This window comes from Hemibagrus wyckioides, linkage group LG06, assembly GCF_019097595.1.
Source record: "Hemibagrus wyckioides isolate EC202008001 linkage group LG06, SWU_Hwy_1.0, whole genome shotgun sequence".
Taxonomy (NCBI): Eukaryota; Metazoa; Chordata; class Actinopteri; order Siluriformes; family Bagridae; genus Hemibagrus; species Hemibagrus wyckioides.
Window position 1 is genome coordinate 40,542,142 of NC_080715.1, and position 15,964 is coordinate 40,558,105.

The window sequence follows — 15,964 nt, forward strand, 5'->3', positions numbered from 1 at the left end:
TAGAGCTAGGTTTGTCTTCCCCATGTCTTGTGTTTATGTAAATAAAGCAGCACTTTGCTGAATCCCGCATATGGGTCTGTTTTCCACGGCGTGCCAGCGCACGCAGCACCACGGAGGTCCGGGCTTGAATCCCTCACAGGGCGGGGCGACCGGTCATGACACAGACAAAGTAAAAAAAGAGGCTGGTGAAAGTCTGACTGTTTATAGCCACTGAAGCATAAAAGAAAACAGGAACTAACTTGTTTCCTGAATTACTAAATGTGTTGTCTTAAAAAAAGGTCTTACACAAGATTTCAAAATCTTCAAAAGTCCTACAAAATAAATTAACTTAAAAAAGCTGTCCAGAAACAGAGCTGCAAAGGATGTGAATATTAGAAATAAAATTGCATTAATTAACTGCATAAAAGAAATGGCATTCAAAATGTTGAAGGATATACTTTTCAATTGAGTAACATACCACACATTCTATATACACTGTACTGTACGAAATAGACACATGAAAGTGTTGGAAAGAACAATTTCTGAATGCAAAACATAGCTACAATACACTGTTTAAACGGGCTACAATGCATCTACTGACGAGAGAGAAAGAGAGAGAGAGAGAGAGAGAGAGAGAGAGAGAGAGGGAGTGAGAGAGAGAGAGAGGGAGTGAGAGTCAAGGAAAGACATGGATGCCACAACAAATGGACCAGCAGTGAATCTACAACTGAGAAGCCCAGACCTGGGAGTTTCAGTCAGGTTATCAGATGCTTCTCCTGCCAGTTCTTGTCAGGCTGGAAGAGCCCCTAAACAGTCCTCAAGAGGGTATGTCCATTAAAATACCCACCTGCAAAAGCCTAATAAGTGAGCAGACACTCAATTAGATCACATTAACTGGCTAAAAAATCAGTTGAATTAATGCCAGTGATGTGTGCATTTGCTACTCTCCCACCATATCCCTCCTAACATACATTTTGAGTCTTTTCATCTACTTTGATTCATCTGGTCATCCATGAGATAAAAACTCATTGGGAGAAAAAGTTACATGAATTACATAAGATTTGTCCCTACTTTTACCTCTATAGCATTCCTCATAGACCCTACCAGAAAAGGCCATTCGAACCAGGAACCAAGGCATTCTAGGTCCTCAAACAGGTCTCCAAACCAGGTCAAACAGGTCAAACCAGCTCTCCTTTCATTCAGAATCCACTGTGTTGTACGGTGCAAGTTTCAAACAATTTCTGTGTGGATAAGACCCTGGCTTCACACCTTGGGTCTCATACTCAAAGTGTAGTACTGTTGCAGGCTTCCCACAATGACCATCTATCTTATGAGATGAGATAGGACCCTTGGGGGCTGTCCTGCCAGGGCTTTTGGGGAGGCCCTAACCTTCCCTGACATGTGAACTTCCCAAGAACAAGGACAGAACACAGAACAAGTGCAGGAACACTTTTCCCTGCTAGAAAGTGTGAGCCCATCCAGACACCCACATCTATTGACAGCAGTTTTACAGCAGATCTAGCACTGGCTAATGTAAATTTCAGGGCGTATATTTTGGGGGATGGCTGCCTGCCAAGGCAGGGACTGAGACCTGAGGATTGGTACCTAACTTGGACCTAGTCACCTTAGTGCAAATGTGGTCTAGCTTTGCTCCCGGGAAGCCCTGCCAGGCTACACCAGGACTAAGCCTGCTCCCTCTTAGCGATGCCACGCTGGCCTGCCTTAGGCTTGAGGTCCCTTTTCAACAAACCTCTTTGTGTATTTCCAGTCAGAAGGGACCTTTTGCCTCTGGGGAGAAGGAAGGCTGTCAACCTCACCACCCCCAACCAGGCATGTGGTACCTTTGGGTTTGCCCCCAGAGGTGGTCAGGCTCATAGGCTCTAGCTTCTCTGCTGAGGTTGTTGAGTCAATCTCAAGCATTAGCACTCCTTCGAGCTGAAACTACACACACTAAAGTAGAGGTTTTCTGTCAATGGTGACCTCACCACTCAATATCAGGGCCCACCATTCCAAGGGTTCCCATAGTGCCAGGCCATTCTCTTCTCAGGGAACCGGGTTAGATATTTATCCTGAGACATTTATGTTACAGTGATGAAAACCACAACTCTCAACCAACTACCATCAAAGTTATTATAGTTATTTCTGGCTTGGACTGGTCATGTGAATTAAATAGGTTTTACTCCAAACCTTAATAATGAAATATCAGATAATTTTGACTAAATATGTTTTACTAGCAGAAAATTTCTTCTATAACAAAGAATATTTCAATAATAGTAAAGATTTTATGGCTAATTACAATGAATCTTATTCAACTAGAGTAAATCTCACTAATGCTTATTTTTAAGCATATGTTTTGTAAGTGGAAATTCATCAATAATAAGTTTTTCTGTCTGACTTTTTTTAATATGTTATTTATTAAAAATCAGAACATGAAGATAATCCACTGTGATCTTTTCAGCTTCTGTTATTTATTTTTGAATTAGAAATAAAAACAAACAAATTGTTACAGCTACAAACAAAAAAATGAAGTCTGTTATATTTAAAGCTGTGAGCTTTTGTCATTTTTACAGATGTGTACAGACCTATATTTATATTATCTTAAAGAGTTTCATTTATATATAGGTTTCTGTTTTTACAATCCAGAAATCACCCCAGCGCAGAGGCAAATTTCTCCAGCTCTAAATTATTTTCTAAAAGGCATGCAATGAGCTATAGACAGCTTCAAGTTATATATGTGGATCAAACCACTGCTTTAATAGAGCTATAAAATAATGTAAAATGTAAAAAGTGCAATAAAAAATGTTTAAAGCCGAACATCTAAAAGAAAAAAAATAAAACAAATCTACAAATATAGTAAATTAATATAAATTGCGTTTTTTTTCTAGCGACAGTTTCAAATAAAGCAAAATCTTGAAAAATATTTGTGTGCATGTGTGTGTGTGTGTGTGTTGATGCTGGCGTATACTGTAGTATCTCCTGATGCCACTGGAGTGTGTGCTGCTCTCACAGTGTTACTGTGGACTACAGTCGAGTACGTCACATCATCCTGCAGGAATAGAACAGCAATAACATGTTATTACACACACACACACACACACAAACACACACACACAATGAAATGACTATCATTTTATTGAAACATGGATGTGTTTTCTGACCTGCTTCTTTTGCTGTCCTGTTTGTCTATCAACAATCTTGGTCTGTCCAGAAGTCTGTCTCTACAGAATGAAACCAGACAGAGCAAAATGCAGAAATCTGTATGTGTGTGTGTGTGTGTGTGTGTGTACCTCTGTGTTACCATTCTGATTGGTCAGCGATGTTGAATCATTTTCTAGCTCTGACAGTTTCTATTAACAAGCTGGTTCTACTACATTAGTGTTTCTATAGTAACAGCTCCTTCACAGACTCACAGGGAGTACTCTGGTGGACTCTCCACAGAATCTGAGACTCAGTTTAAGCTTTATTACTTTTCATACTAACCATCTGGATTATAAAGAGTCTATTAATAAAGAGTAGATTTAAGGGATGATTATTTTCCTGGAGATCAGAAGAACATCATGAAACCTCATCTTAAATGAACAGAAGCTAATGTAGTGTATTAAGACTGTTCATTCCAGTGTGTATCAGTGGTGTGTGGTACCTGGTTTGGAAGGGGGTGAAGTTGTTGTGATCACTGGTGTGGATGATGAAGGTCTTGTTGATGCACCTGCAAGGAGAGAAAGGTTTAATAAGTTATAAATAAAGAGTGTGATGTGTGGTGAGTGAAGGCAGGACACAAGTGTGGAAACTCAGTGTGTTCTTTATTAAAGACAATCCAGGAATCATAGAGAGAAGTGAAAGTGGGTCAGAACACAAACTCTGATAATCTGTAATCATCTGTAATAGATTCAGTGTGCAACCTGGAGAATGAACAAACATCAACATATTGCATTGCTGCTACAACACCAGATTAATCAGTCATGAGATTAACAGTGATGTAGCATTAAAATATGATAAAAATTATTCATTTACCTTTAACAGTGAGTCTGATGTATCTGTATTCACCCCCTTTAACATTACACCTGTAATCTCCTCCATCCTCTTCAGTCAGGTGTGATATGAGCAGAGAGAGATTTCCTGAAGAGTCATTATTAACCAGCTGATATCTCTCTTTGTACTGATCACTCTCAGGAGATATCTGGACCCAGGTATTTCCATGTGTGTTTTTATCCCATGTGAATGTCAGCCAACAGCAATCATGATGAAAGAGACTCAGCATTCTACATGAACCCAGGACATAGACATAGATTAATAAAATCCTGGCAGAAAGTTTTTAATAGGTTTTAAGCAAACATTATGAAACTCAAATATTTTCTCATGTTTCTGTTTCTGTTTACATTCAGTTTGGCGGAAAAAACTCCAAAACTCTTACAACCAGTATGTCCTGAAATAGTATTAAACAGAAGAGAGAGAGAGAGAGAGAGAGAGAGAGAGAGATCAGCAGACTCACCTTCAGTGACATGAAGCTGTATAAGGAGGAGAAGAAAACACACTTGCATTCTTACGGAGGATCCAAACCAACACATTAATCCAAAGATTAATACTGCAGCTTTATTACCTTACCTCATTCATACCCTCACAGGAAATGGTGAGACAGGAAGTGCAAATGTAGCAGCTCATCACTGAATCCAAAATATGAAGGCCATAATAAATATTCTACTTTCTATAACTATAAACTATAATTCATTTTAAATACCACCATAATGAACTTCCACACAAATACAGTTTAAAACAGGAAGTATAAAATCAACAGCACTTGTTTGTCCTGGTTGAAGTGTGAAAAACAAAGATGGCCAAAGTATGAGACCATTACAAAAAACAAGATAAGATAGGACAAAACAGATAAGAACAACAGCATTACTACATTGAGACATAGGTGACACAACTACACTATATCTAGCACAATTTAACACCAAGCAAAGGAAGTAAGAAACAGAGGAATTTAAATCCACACAAGGAAAACAGCCATAGGTGGCAGCAAGAACACTATAGAGAGACAGAAGGGACAACAACATGCAACATAGAGGCCTCTAGTGGCCAAAACATTGAATGACAAGTCCACAATCCTGACACTGTCAATGTGGGGGGAGAAAAAGAAAGAGAGTGTGAGAGAGAAAGAAAAAGATTTAAAATATAGAAATATGACAATCAAACATATATACAACATTAATGCTGTCTTCTCAGAATAACAAACAAAAGTGCAGGAATCAATCCCCCCTCCCCTTTTTACAGAAACTTTTCTAAAACACCATCATCATTTATTTCACACTGAATGTCATTTAAGCCTCAAGAAACTTCAAAGGTAGCCAAATCTCTAATGAGTTTGTAGTAAGCAAACTCAACACTAATGCAAGCAGATTTCAGGTCCCTCATAGTCATTACAACATCAGTAGAGGTACCTCCATTTATTTTACTTCACACAGGTGTGTGTGTGTGTGTGTGTGTAAGTGAGAGTTCATACAGTTTCAGTTCTGGATGTTGAGGAGCCTGATGGCTTGAGGAAAGAAACTGTTGCACAGTCTTCTTGTGAGTGCCCAAATGCTTTGGTATCTCTTTCCAGGTGGCAGGAGGGTGAAGAGTGTGTTTGAGGGGTGTATGGGGTCATCCACAATAGTGTTGGCTTTGCCGATGCAGCGTGTGGTGTAATAATCTGTGATAGAGAGGAGAGAGACTCCAATGATCTTTGCAGCTGTCCTCACTATCCTCACTAAACAGGGTCTTGCGATCCAAGACGGTGCAGTTCCCAAACCAGGCAGTGATGCACCTGCTCAGGATGCTCTCGATAGTCCCTCTGTAAAACATGATCAGGATAGAGGGAGGGAGATGGGCTTTCCTCAGCCTCCACAGGAAGTAGAGATGCTGCTGGGCTTTCTTGCTGATGGAGCTGGTGTTAAGTGACCAGGTGAAGTTCTCACCCAGATGAACACCAAGGAATTTGGTGCTCTTGACAATCTCCCCAGAGGATCCGTCAAATGAACAGCAGACAATGGCCACTATGTGCTCTCCTGAAGTCAACAACCATCTCTTTGGTCTTGTCGACGTTCAGAGACAGGTTGTTGGCTTTACACCAGGCTGCTAGCTGTTGCACCTCTTCTCTGTATGCTAACTTGTCATTCTTGCTGATGAGACCCACCACGGTCATGTCTTCAGTGAACTTAATGATGTGGTTCGAGCTCTGCATTGCTGCACAGTCATGAGTCAGCAGAGTGAACAGCAGTGGGCTGAGCACACAGCCCTGAGGGGCCCCAGTGCTCAGTGTGTTGGTGCTGGAGGTGCTGTTTCTGATCCGGGCTGACTGAGGTCTCCCAGTCCAGTTGCAGAGGGCGGTGTTCAGGCCCAGCAGGCTTAGTTTCTCAATCAGGTGCTGAGGGATGATTGGGTTGAATGCTGAACTGTAGTCTATGAACAGCATTCGTATGTATGAATCCTTATTGTCCAGGTGGGTGAGGGCCAGATGGAGGGTTGTGGTGATGGCATCGTCGGTGGAGCGGTTTGGACGATATTCAAACAGCAAGGGGAGAACACTAGCTGTTCTGCACAATCCCTGAGCACTCTGCCAGGAATGTTGTCTGGTCCAGCAGACTCTGGCATTAGAGCCCTCACACCATGCAAATGGGTGACGACTTGGTGGCACAGTCGCAAAGCCAAGGCTGACACTATGGGAGCCCATGGGAGCATCACGCCTCTCCACTTCACTTGTCTAAAAGGTTTACTCTCCTCAGTGAAGCACTTGCTGAGAAACCTGAAAGAGCTCTGGTTATAGGAGACTCTATCTTAAGGCATGTGAAATTAGCGCCAGCAGCACAGCTTAGGTTTATTCCGGGAGCCAGGGCACTGGATATAGCAGGTAATCTTAGGGTCCTAAGCAAGCATAGGTACTCAAAGATAGTCTTCCATATAGGAGCTATATACGCCTTCGTCAGTCTGAGGTTACTAAGAGTAATTTCGTAGAGGTGTGTAAATTAGCGAAGGCAATGTTCAATGCTGTAACATGCTCTGACCCCATCCCAATGCATTGTGGTGATGTAGCTTAGAGCAGGTTAAGGTTGCTGAACTGCTGGATGTGCAGGTGGTGCTCCAAAAACAATGTGGGTTTAATAAATAATTGGAGCTCTTTTGAGGGCAAGGCAGGCCTGTTAGGACGGGATGGTGTCCATCCCACTCAGGAAGGTGCTGAACTCATTTCTTGCAGCATAGCACAAAGAATATAACTAGAGCAGGTCTAGTTAATCGGTCACAATCCAGAGCCAGGGCCAGGGAGCAGACAAGCAGGCTAATCCCTCCATCTGCTAGCTGCAATGAATCATCACCCAGGGTTCATAACATTGAGACTGTGTCTGTTCTCCGAGCTAAACAAAAATGTATAAACTATCAGAAAATTTAATTTTAGTAACCTGATTAACATAAAAATAGATAATAGTGAATGCACAACCAGCACATTTGATCTGAAGCTAGGACTGTTATATACAAGATCTCTTTAATCTAAAGCACTTATTACTAATGAACTGATTACTGATCAGGAGTTTAGCATTCTATATTTAACAGAAAATTCTCTTAGTACTGCTAGATCAGTGTATCTCTCTGCCCCAATCAAACACAACAAAAACAATCCAAAATGTTTATTTAGTACTGTAGCAAAAATAACTAGGAGTAAAACCACTGTAGAATAGCTCACACCTTCTATATGCAGCAGCAATGACTTCATGAATTTTTTCAATGGAAAAATTGAAAATATCAAGCAAAAAATTCAGACTATTAATTTAAAACCAAACTATTTGTTAGATAATCCTGTAGACAATATAACTATTTCTAATCAGAGCTTAGAATGTTTTACTCCCCTTCATGAGGCTAATTGCTATCTAATTTCACTAATGAACTAACTTCAAAACTTTCAACCTGCACAATAAATCCCTTACCCACATGTTTCCTTAAACAGATATTACCAGTAGCTACTGAACCCCTTCTAAAAATAATAAATTCTTCCCTTAGCACTGGCTATGTGCCTAAATCTTTTAAGCTAGCGGTTATCAAACCCCTGATTAAGAAAATGGACCTCAGTCCCTGTCAGCTGTCTAACTAACAGGATTTAGGCCTCATCATAGCACAGAGACAGCACTGGTTAAAGTGGTAAATGACCTGTTACTGGCTTCTGATCAGGGTTGTGTCTCCTTACTGGTGTTACTCGATCTTAGTGCAGCTTTTGACACCATTGACCACACTATTCTACTTGATAGGCTAGAACATGTTGTTGTTAAAGGATCAGCCCTGTCTTGGCTCAGGTCTTATTTGACTGACCGCTATCAGTTTGTAGATCTAGTTGGTGACTTCTCTATGCATACCAAGGTTATGTTCGGTGTTCCACAAGGTTCTGTCTTTGGCCCACTGCTTTTCTCCTTATATATGCTACCCTTTGGTGCAATTATTTGCCGATGACACACAGCTATATGTCATAAGTCAAATGACAGACAACAGCTTATTAAGATTGATGAATGTGTAAAGGTCATTAGGTCTTACTAACTTCCTTCTGCTTAACTCTGACAAGACCCAGGTCTTTCATTTGAAGGTCATGTAATATCACTAGGATAGCCTTCTTTGCAGGTTATTTGGTAGTACCTCAAATAGAAAAGGCTACAGCAGGAGGCAGAGCTTTTCATTACAAAGCCCCACAGTTATGGAACAGCCTTCCAATTAGTGTTCGGGATTCAGACACAGTCTCAATGTTTAAGTCTAGGCTGAAAACACATTTGTTTAGTCAAGCTTTCAATGTATATTTTTTCTTAGGTGAAGGATCTGACAGATCTGGAAGGTTCATGGGCATAGAGTGTTTGTTGTACTAGGATATTTGGATGCTGTCACCTTACCACCTTCACAAGATGCTCAGGTTTGCTGACTGTGAAGTGGTTGGATGCTTTATGTGACAGGAAGCCTTCATGTCTGTCACCTTCTGGCTCTCCCTTTTAGTTATGCTGTCATAGCTAGTCTTTACACATCACCTACATTGTCTTTAAACATCACATGATCACAAGCATCTTTCCCTCTCCCTCTGTCTTTCTCTTTCAAGATATATTTCCCACTCCCAAGCTCCCAGTGTTTCGAGTTACCAGTGTGACCACTGGCTCTACCCCTGTTTGGAGTCTCATCAACTTGGTGGTGCTCACTGATGCTGTGGATAAATCTGTGTAGACAGCCTGTGATCAGAAGACAGCCATGGACAGAGCCACTTGGTGACTATCACACTGTCATGGATCTGCCATTACATCTCTCAGCTTGTGACAGCAAGGAATTAGTGCCTATAATGAACTCAGGAATTACACTGACCTAATAGTTCCTCATAAGCCCTTGGTTGCTGTTGTAGAAGGACATTATTTAGTTACATTTACATTATTTACTGTCCAGTGTCACCCAAATGAGGATGGGTTCCCTTCTGAGCCGGGTTCCTCTCAAGGTTTCTTCCTCTTATCACAGAGAGTTTTTCCTTGCCACCATCACCTCATGCTTGCTCATTGGCAATAATCTGGGTGGCTACTGGCTACTGAGGTCTCTCTGGGTGGCTACTGTGGAATTCACTGGTTAGGGTGGGGTAAAGGATGTTGGAATGCACACATGATCTGTCTTCTGGGCCATAACCCTCCCAATCTACCAGACACTGAAGCCTTCCCCTCCTGCGTCTGGAGATGACTTTAATCAGATAGGCAGAAGAGCCATCAGTGTTCAATGGTGGAGGAGGTGCAGTGTAGGGAGTGTCCTTGTCGGGGGCCCATGGGCAGGCTTAAGGAGAGACACATGGATTGACTGTGATATTTGATATGTGGGTGGGAACTCTAGATGATATGTCACTGGGTTAATCTTCCTTACAATCTTAAAAGGTCCTGTGTAGCAGAGATTCTTTCTGCTTTCTGCAGGGAAGTCAGAGGTGGAGATTATTTGTGGACAGCCATACCATTTGGCCAGGTCAATAATCCGGGTGAGAACAGCATTGTCGGTCAACCTGTATCTGCTGTAGCAGCATGTGGGCACCTTCCCAGACAGTTCTACTGTGATTTTTATGGATTTCTTCCATCAGTCTCAACAGATAGGAGCAATGATGGGTTCATGACAGGATGGGTTCATGGCTGTGATCCTGAGTGTAGTGCCACATGGCACAGTAGGGATGTTAAGTACTTGGACCAGACTGTGATGAATAAGGTTGAGGGCTGACCCCGAATCCATGAGGGTTGACACTTGGCGGCTTCAACTGGCATGACTCAAGTGCACTGGTAAACAGAGATTGTGAGGACTGTGGGGTGGCCTTGTTAAGGAAAACAGCACAGCAATGTCCTGGTTCTCCACAATAGAGGTATAGCTATAAGGACATTCGTTACTCAGCTGTGATGTGTATTTTTCCCAACTGCATGGGTTCTGGGACTGCCTGATACGTGGCTTTAGACAAACCTTCATTGGCCGGGATAGCTCAGGTGGACGCTGGTTTATGCATGAGATAAACCAGAGATGTCTAGCTGGGTTGCCAGGTTAATACGCTGATATAGGGTAAGGGATTCCTCCTTACATGCCATTTCCGCATTCAACCTACAATTTAATCCCTCTTTGAAGACAGCCCATAGTGCAGCATCCTTCCATCCACTTTGAGCCTCTAGTGTCAGGAATTTCACAGTGTATTCTTCAGCCATTTTATTCCCTTGGCACAATCGTAAAATATGTACAGATATGTCCCTTCCTGGGTGGGGTGTTCAAAGATGTACCAGATTTGTTGCTTAAAGTATTCAAAAGAGTTCCTGACTTGGAAAACATTGTCCAACACTGCAGATGTACATCCGACTGCTTTTCTCAGAAGCAGAGACATTACAAAGGCGCATTGATTCACTTCATTAGCAAACACCTCAGCTTGATAAGTCATGTAAATTGCATTGATGTAAAAATCTCTTACATTTCAAATTCAAATTCAAATTTTATTTGTCACATACGAAATCATACATAGTACGACATGTAGTGAAATGCTTTTTACAACTGTCTTACATAAAAGAGGAAAGAATAGAAAGAAAATGTGTAAAAGAAAGTGTAACAGATATAAAAGTGTAAAAATATAAAAGTATAAAAACAAACACAAAAAAAAAAAAAAAAATATATATATATATATATATATATAGTACAATATAGAATATGTATAGTATATGTGAAAAATAAAACAATATAAAATAAATATATGTGTACACTCTATATGCACAGAAGATACAGTATATGAATATGAATATATGTAGGTAAATGGTCTGCTAAGTCAACATTGAAATGGTGATGCAAAAGAGTGTAGTATGTCCAGTGTGCATATGTAAGATAAATATATAAATATATTGTATAAGTGGATATGAGGCAAAATATAATGTCCAATTTTACAGGGAGCAAAGTGACAAAAATATAATGTCCAGTTTAACAGGGAGCAAAGTGACAGTGCAGTGCACACACAAAGATGTACAGAGAAGATGTACAGTGAGTGTTATTGTGTGTACAGAGTAGTGCAATATTAGCATGTGCAACAATCAGCTGAGGTAGAATGTTATGTTATGTTGTGTGGGGGTAAGACCAGAGATTCCAGATCCTAGGTGTACTGGTTGAGGGCCCGAATGGCCTGCGGGAAGAAGCTCCTCCTCATTCTCTCTGTGTTTGCCTTCAAGGAACGGAAACGTTTCCCTGACCTCATCAGAGAGAAGAGTCCATTGTTGGGATGGCTGAGGTCCTTCATTATCTTCCTGGCCCTGGTCCAGCACCACTTGCTGTATATGGTGTCCAGGTCAGGAAGCTCGGTGCGGATGGCGCGCTCGGCTGATCGCACCACCCTCTGGAGAGCTTGCCTGTCCTGTTTGGTGCTGTTCCCAAACCAGGCAGTGATACTTCCCATCAGGATGCTCTCAATAGTGCGGGTGTAGAATGTCTTTAGCACCTTTGAGGGCAGTTTAAAGTCCTTCAGGCGTCTGAGATGATAAAGACGCTGCCGGGCCTTCTTCACCAGAGTGTTAACGTGACAGGACCATGTCAGGTCCTGCGTGATGTACACACCTAGGTAACACAAACTGTCCGCTCTCTCCACTGGGGTCCCGTTGATGGTGAGGGGCTGGTAATTCCTCTCCTGCTTTGTGCTAAAGTCCACTATCAGCTCCTTAGTCTTGCTGATGTTCAGGAGGAGATTGTTGACCTGGCACCATGTCTCCAGGTTTTTAATCTTCTCTAGGTAGGCCGTCTCGTCGTTATTGGAGATCAGGCCCACCACCACAGTATCGTCCGCAAACTTCACGATGTTGGTGGAGCTGGAAGTGGCCACACAGTCAAAGGTGTACAGAGAGTACAGCAGGGGGCTCAGAACACAACCCTGGGGGGCTCCAGTGCTGAGGGTGAGTGAGGGTGAGACATGGTTGCCCACCCGTACTGCCTGAGGTCTGTCTCGCAGGAAGTTGGAGATCCACCGACACAGGGATGGGCTAAGGCCCAGGATCTCCAACTTAGTGGTGAGTATGGAGGGAATTATGGTGTTAAACGCTGAACTGTAGTCGACAAACAGCATTTTGACATAATTCCCCCTTCTGCTGTCCAGATGGCTCAGGGCTACATGATGGAGGTGTGCGATGGCGTCCTCTGTAGATCGGTTGGGACAGTATGCGAACTGTAGCGGGTCCAAGGTGTCAGGTAGGGAAGAAGTGATGAAGTCTTTGATGAGTCTTTCGAAGCACTTCATCACCACTGAGGTCAGGGCCACTGGACGGTAGTCGTTCAGGCAGGCGGGCTGGGGTTTCTTGGGGACAGGAACAATGGTGGACCGTTTGAAGCACGTCGGGATTGTAGACTGTTCCAGGGAGAGGTTGAAAATCTCAGTGAACACAGGAGCAAGCTGGTCAGCACAGGCCTTCAGGACCCGACCCGTGATGCCATCTGGTCCTGCTGCCTTCCTGGTGTTCACTCTCCTGAATGCCTTTCTCACGTCGTGCTCCAAAACTGTGAACGCGCCGTCCTCTCCGGCATGCTCCTCGTGTGTGCTGCCTGTAGCACTGTTAGCACTGCTAAAGCCATTAGCGCTCTGAGCTGCAGCCTCGAAGCGAGCATAAAAGGTGTTTAGCTCGTCTGCCAGAGAAGCGTCCGCATTCACCGATCTGGAAGATGGTGTTTTGTAGTCCGTCATAGTCCTTAGTCCCTTCCACAGACTCCTAGAGCCACTCTGTTGAAATTGTGACTCTAGTTTCTGTCCATAGCGCTGCTTCGCCTCCTTCACCACTCTGCGCACACTGTAGGATGCAGCTTTATACTCCTCCATGTTTCCGCTGGCGAGCCCCGTGTTGTACGCAGCGGAGCGGGATCTCAGAGCATTGCAGACGGATTTATCCACCCACGGCTTCTGATTGGGGAAAGTCTTGATGATAGTCTTGTGAACTGTGTCATCCGCTAGTTTCCCAATGAATCCCACAACCGCTTCCGTAAACATGTTGACGTCATCAGAGCTGTGCCGGAACATGTCCCAGTCTGCGTCCTCCAGAGCATCCTGCAGAGCGTCCACCGATTGGTCTGTCCAGCGTAAGACCTCCCTCCAAGCCGGAACTTCCTGCTTGAGCCTTTGTTTATATTTTGGCATGAGGAAGATGGTGGCGTGGTCGGATTTCCCAAACGGTGGGTGAGATTGTGCCTTGTAGCTGTCTCTGACTGTAGTGTAGCAGTGGTCCAGTGTCCTTTCGCCCCTGGTGGGGCAGCTGATGTGTTGGTAAAAGTTTGGCACTGTGCGTTTGAGGTTGGCACTATTAAAGTCCCCCGCCACAATAAGCACAGCGTCCCGGTGTAGTGTCTGGTGTTGTATGAGTGCTTCATGCAGCTCGCATAAAGCAGTGTCCATGTCCGCCTGAGGCAGAATATAAACGGCGCTGACTATGACCAATGTAAACTCCCGAGGAAGATGAAAAGGACGACATTTGATGGTCAGTAGTTCCAGGTTGGGTGTGCAGGAGCGTGTGAGAGGAACAATGCTCGCGCTGTCGCACCAGCTGCTGTTCACCATTAAACACACACCGCCTCCTCTCGACTTCCCCAACTCCAGTGTTCTGTCCATGCGGTGGACCGAGAAGAACTCGGCCGGCTGCATGGCGTGGTCCGGCACCGCTGGGTTCAGCCATGTCTCGGTGAAGCAGAGGAGATTGCAGTCCCGAATGTCTCTCTGGAACTTTACCCTGGCCCTGAGGTCATCAAGCTTGTTCTCCAGCGACTGGACGTTGGTGAGCAGGATGCTAGGCAGAGGTGTGCGGTGTGCACGGGCTCTCAGCCTGTTCCTGACGCCGGCTCGTTTCCCTCGGGGCCGTCGCTTCGGGTCACGTCCTTTGTTCTCCCTCAGGATCTCACTCGGCCAGCTTGGATCAAAAACGTCGAATTGTGAGTACATTGTATACCAATAGAAATAAGAGTATCTCTATTGTAACGAATGTACACCATGATGGAGAATTAGCCGGTATTACTGTACTGAAACTTAATTTAAAACAGAAAAACAAAGAAAAAGTTGTAGGAGCAGTCATGACAGCAGCCGACCTCACCGGCGCCATCTTGGATTCATTTTTCTAGACATCCATCAAATTAGTGCAGAGCTTTATTACTGTAAATCCAAATCTTGAAGTAGAATACTAAACTGGGAAACAGACAGAGTTCAGTAAACCAAGTAAGCAGTCAGGGAGGCAAACAAATCCAAAAAGACAGAAACCGAAAGTGCAAAACTGAAATCAACAGAAACTAGGTCAAATGTGGAAAGCAATCAGAAATACAATGACATAACATGACTTGGTGCACAGAATTACCAGCGATACTTCACATCATGTAAGTGGCGTGTGAGTGATATAAATATCTGTAGATAGGAAGTCCCCAGAGTGGGAGATGCCATGTTTTTTTGCCATGAACATTCTGTGTAGCATGAAAACAAGTTCACTTTAAACTGTGCATTTTCTGTCAGCAATGTATGACAAGCAAACTCTGGATGCTAGTTTGAGGTCAATATGATCATAACTTATTTTCATATCAGAGGACAGATGAGGTGTAGAGTTAGGATACATGGAAAGATGTGATTGAATGGATAGATGGAGGACAATGTTTTTTATATATTTTTATGTTTGTGAGACAATCTTGCATCCTGTGTGCCAAATAAGTAGTGTGTTTATTGTGTTATCAATTTTTCCATTGATGAATCCTTTTGGATTACAGGTATTTGTGCTGCACAGAAAATTTTAATTTATTCATTAACTAAGGGTTAATGCGATTTGGTGGATGTGTCTCTGACAAATGTCCTGTGCAACAAGTGATTTATTTTACATTTTCTGGTACAGCAGTTAAAATAAAAGTTTGTTTAATAGTGGAAATTGAGTCTCACATTATTTAAATTTTATTCACACACAAAAAATTAATGGTGAACATTTTTGACTTTATAAAATTATTCTCTCAAATCTTGATTATCGGTCCCTATTAAACCATACAGAAAGTAAAACATCTTTTTTATATACATAGTTTAGTAGCCTACTATTCTTTTTCACGGAATTTATTGTTATAATCAACTTAATTATTTCCTGGATTTTATATCACCATAGTCTCTAAATGGATGTGTGGAGTTTGCATGTTCTCCCCGTGCCTGTGTGGGTTTACTCCAGGTATACCTGTTTCCTCCAACAGTCCAAAAACATGTACATTAGGTTGATTGGTAATTCTAAATTGCCCATAGGTGCGAGTGTGTGGGGTTGTTTGTCTATATGTGTGGCCCTGTGATGGACTGGTGACCTATCCAGGGTGTACCCCTGCCTTTCGCCCAATGTGTGCCGGGCAGATCCCTGTGACCCTAATTAGGAATAAAGTGGGCATAGATGAATGGACAAGGAATAAAGCCACAGGTTGCAGCAAAAACACTTGAAAGAGACAAAAGGACAAACAATATACAACATGGGGGAAC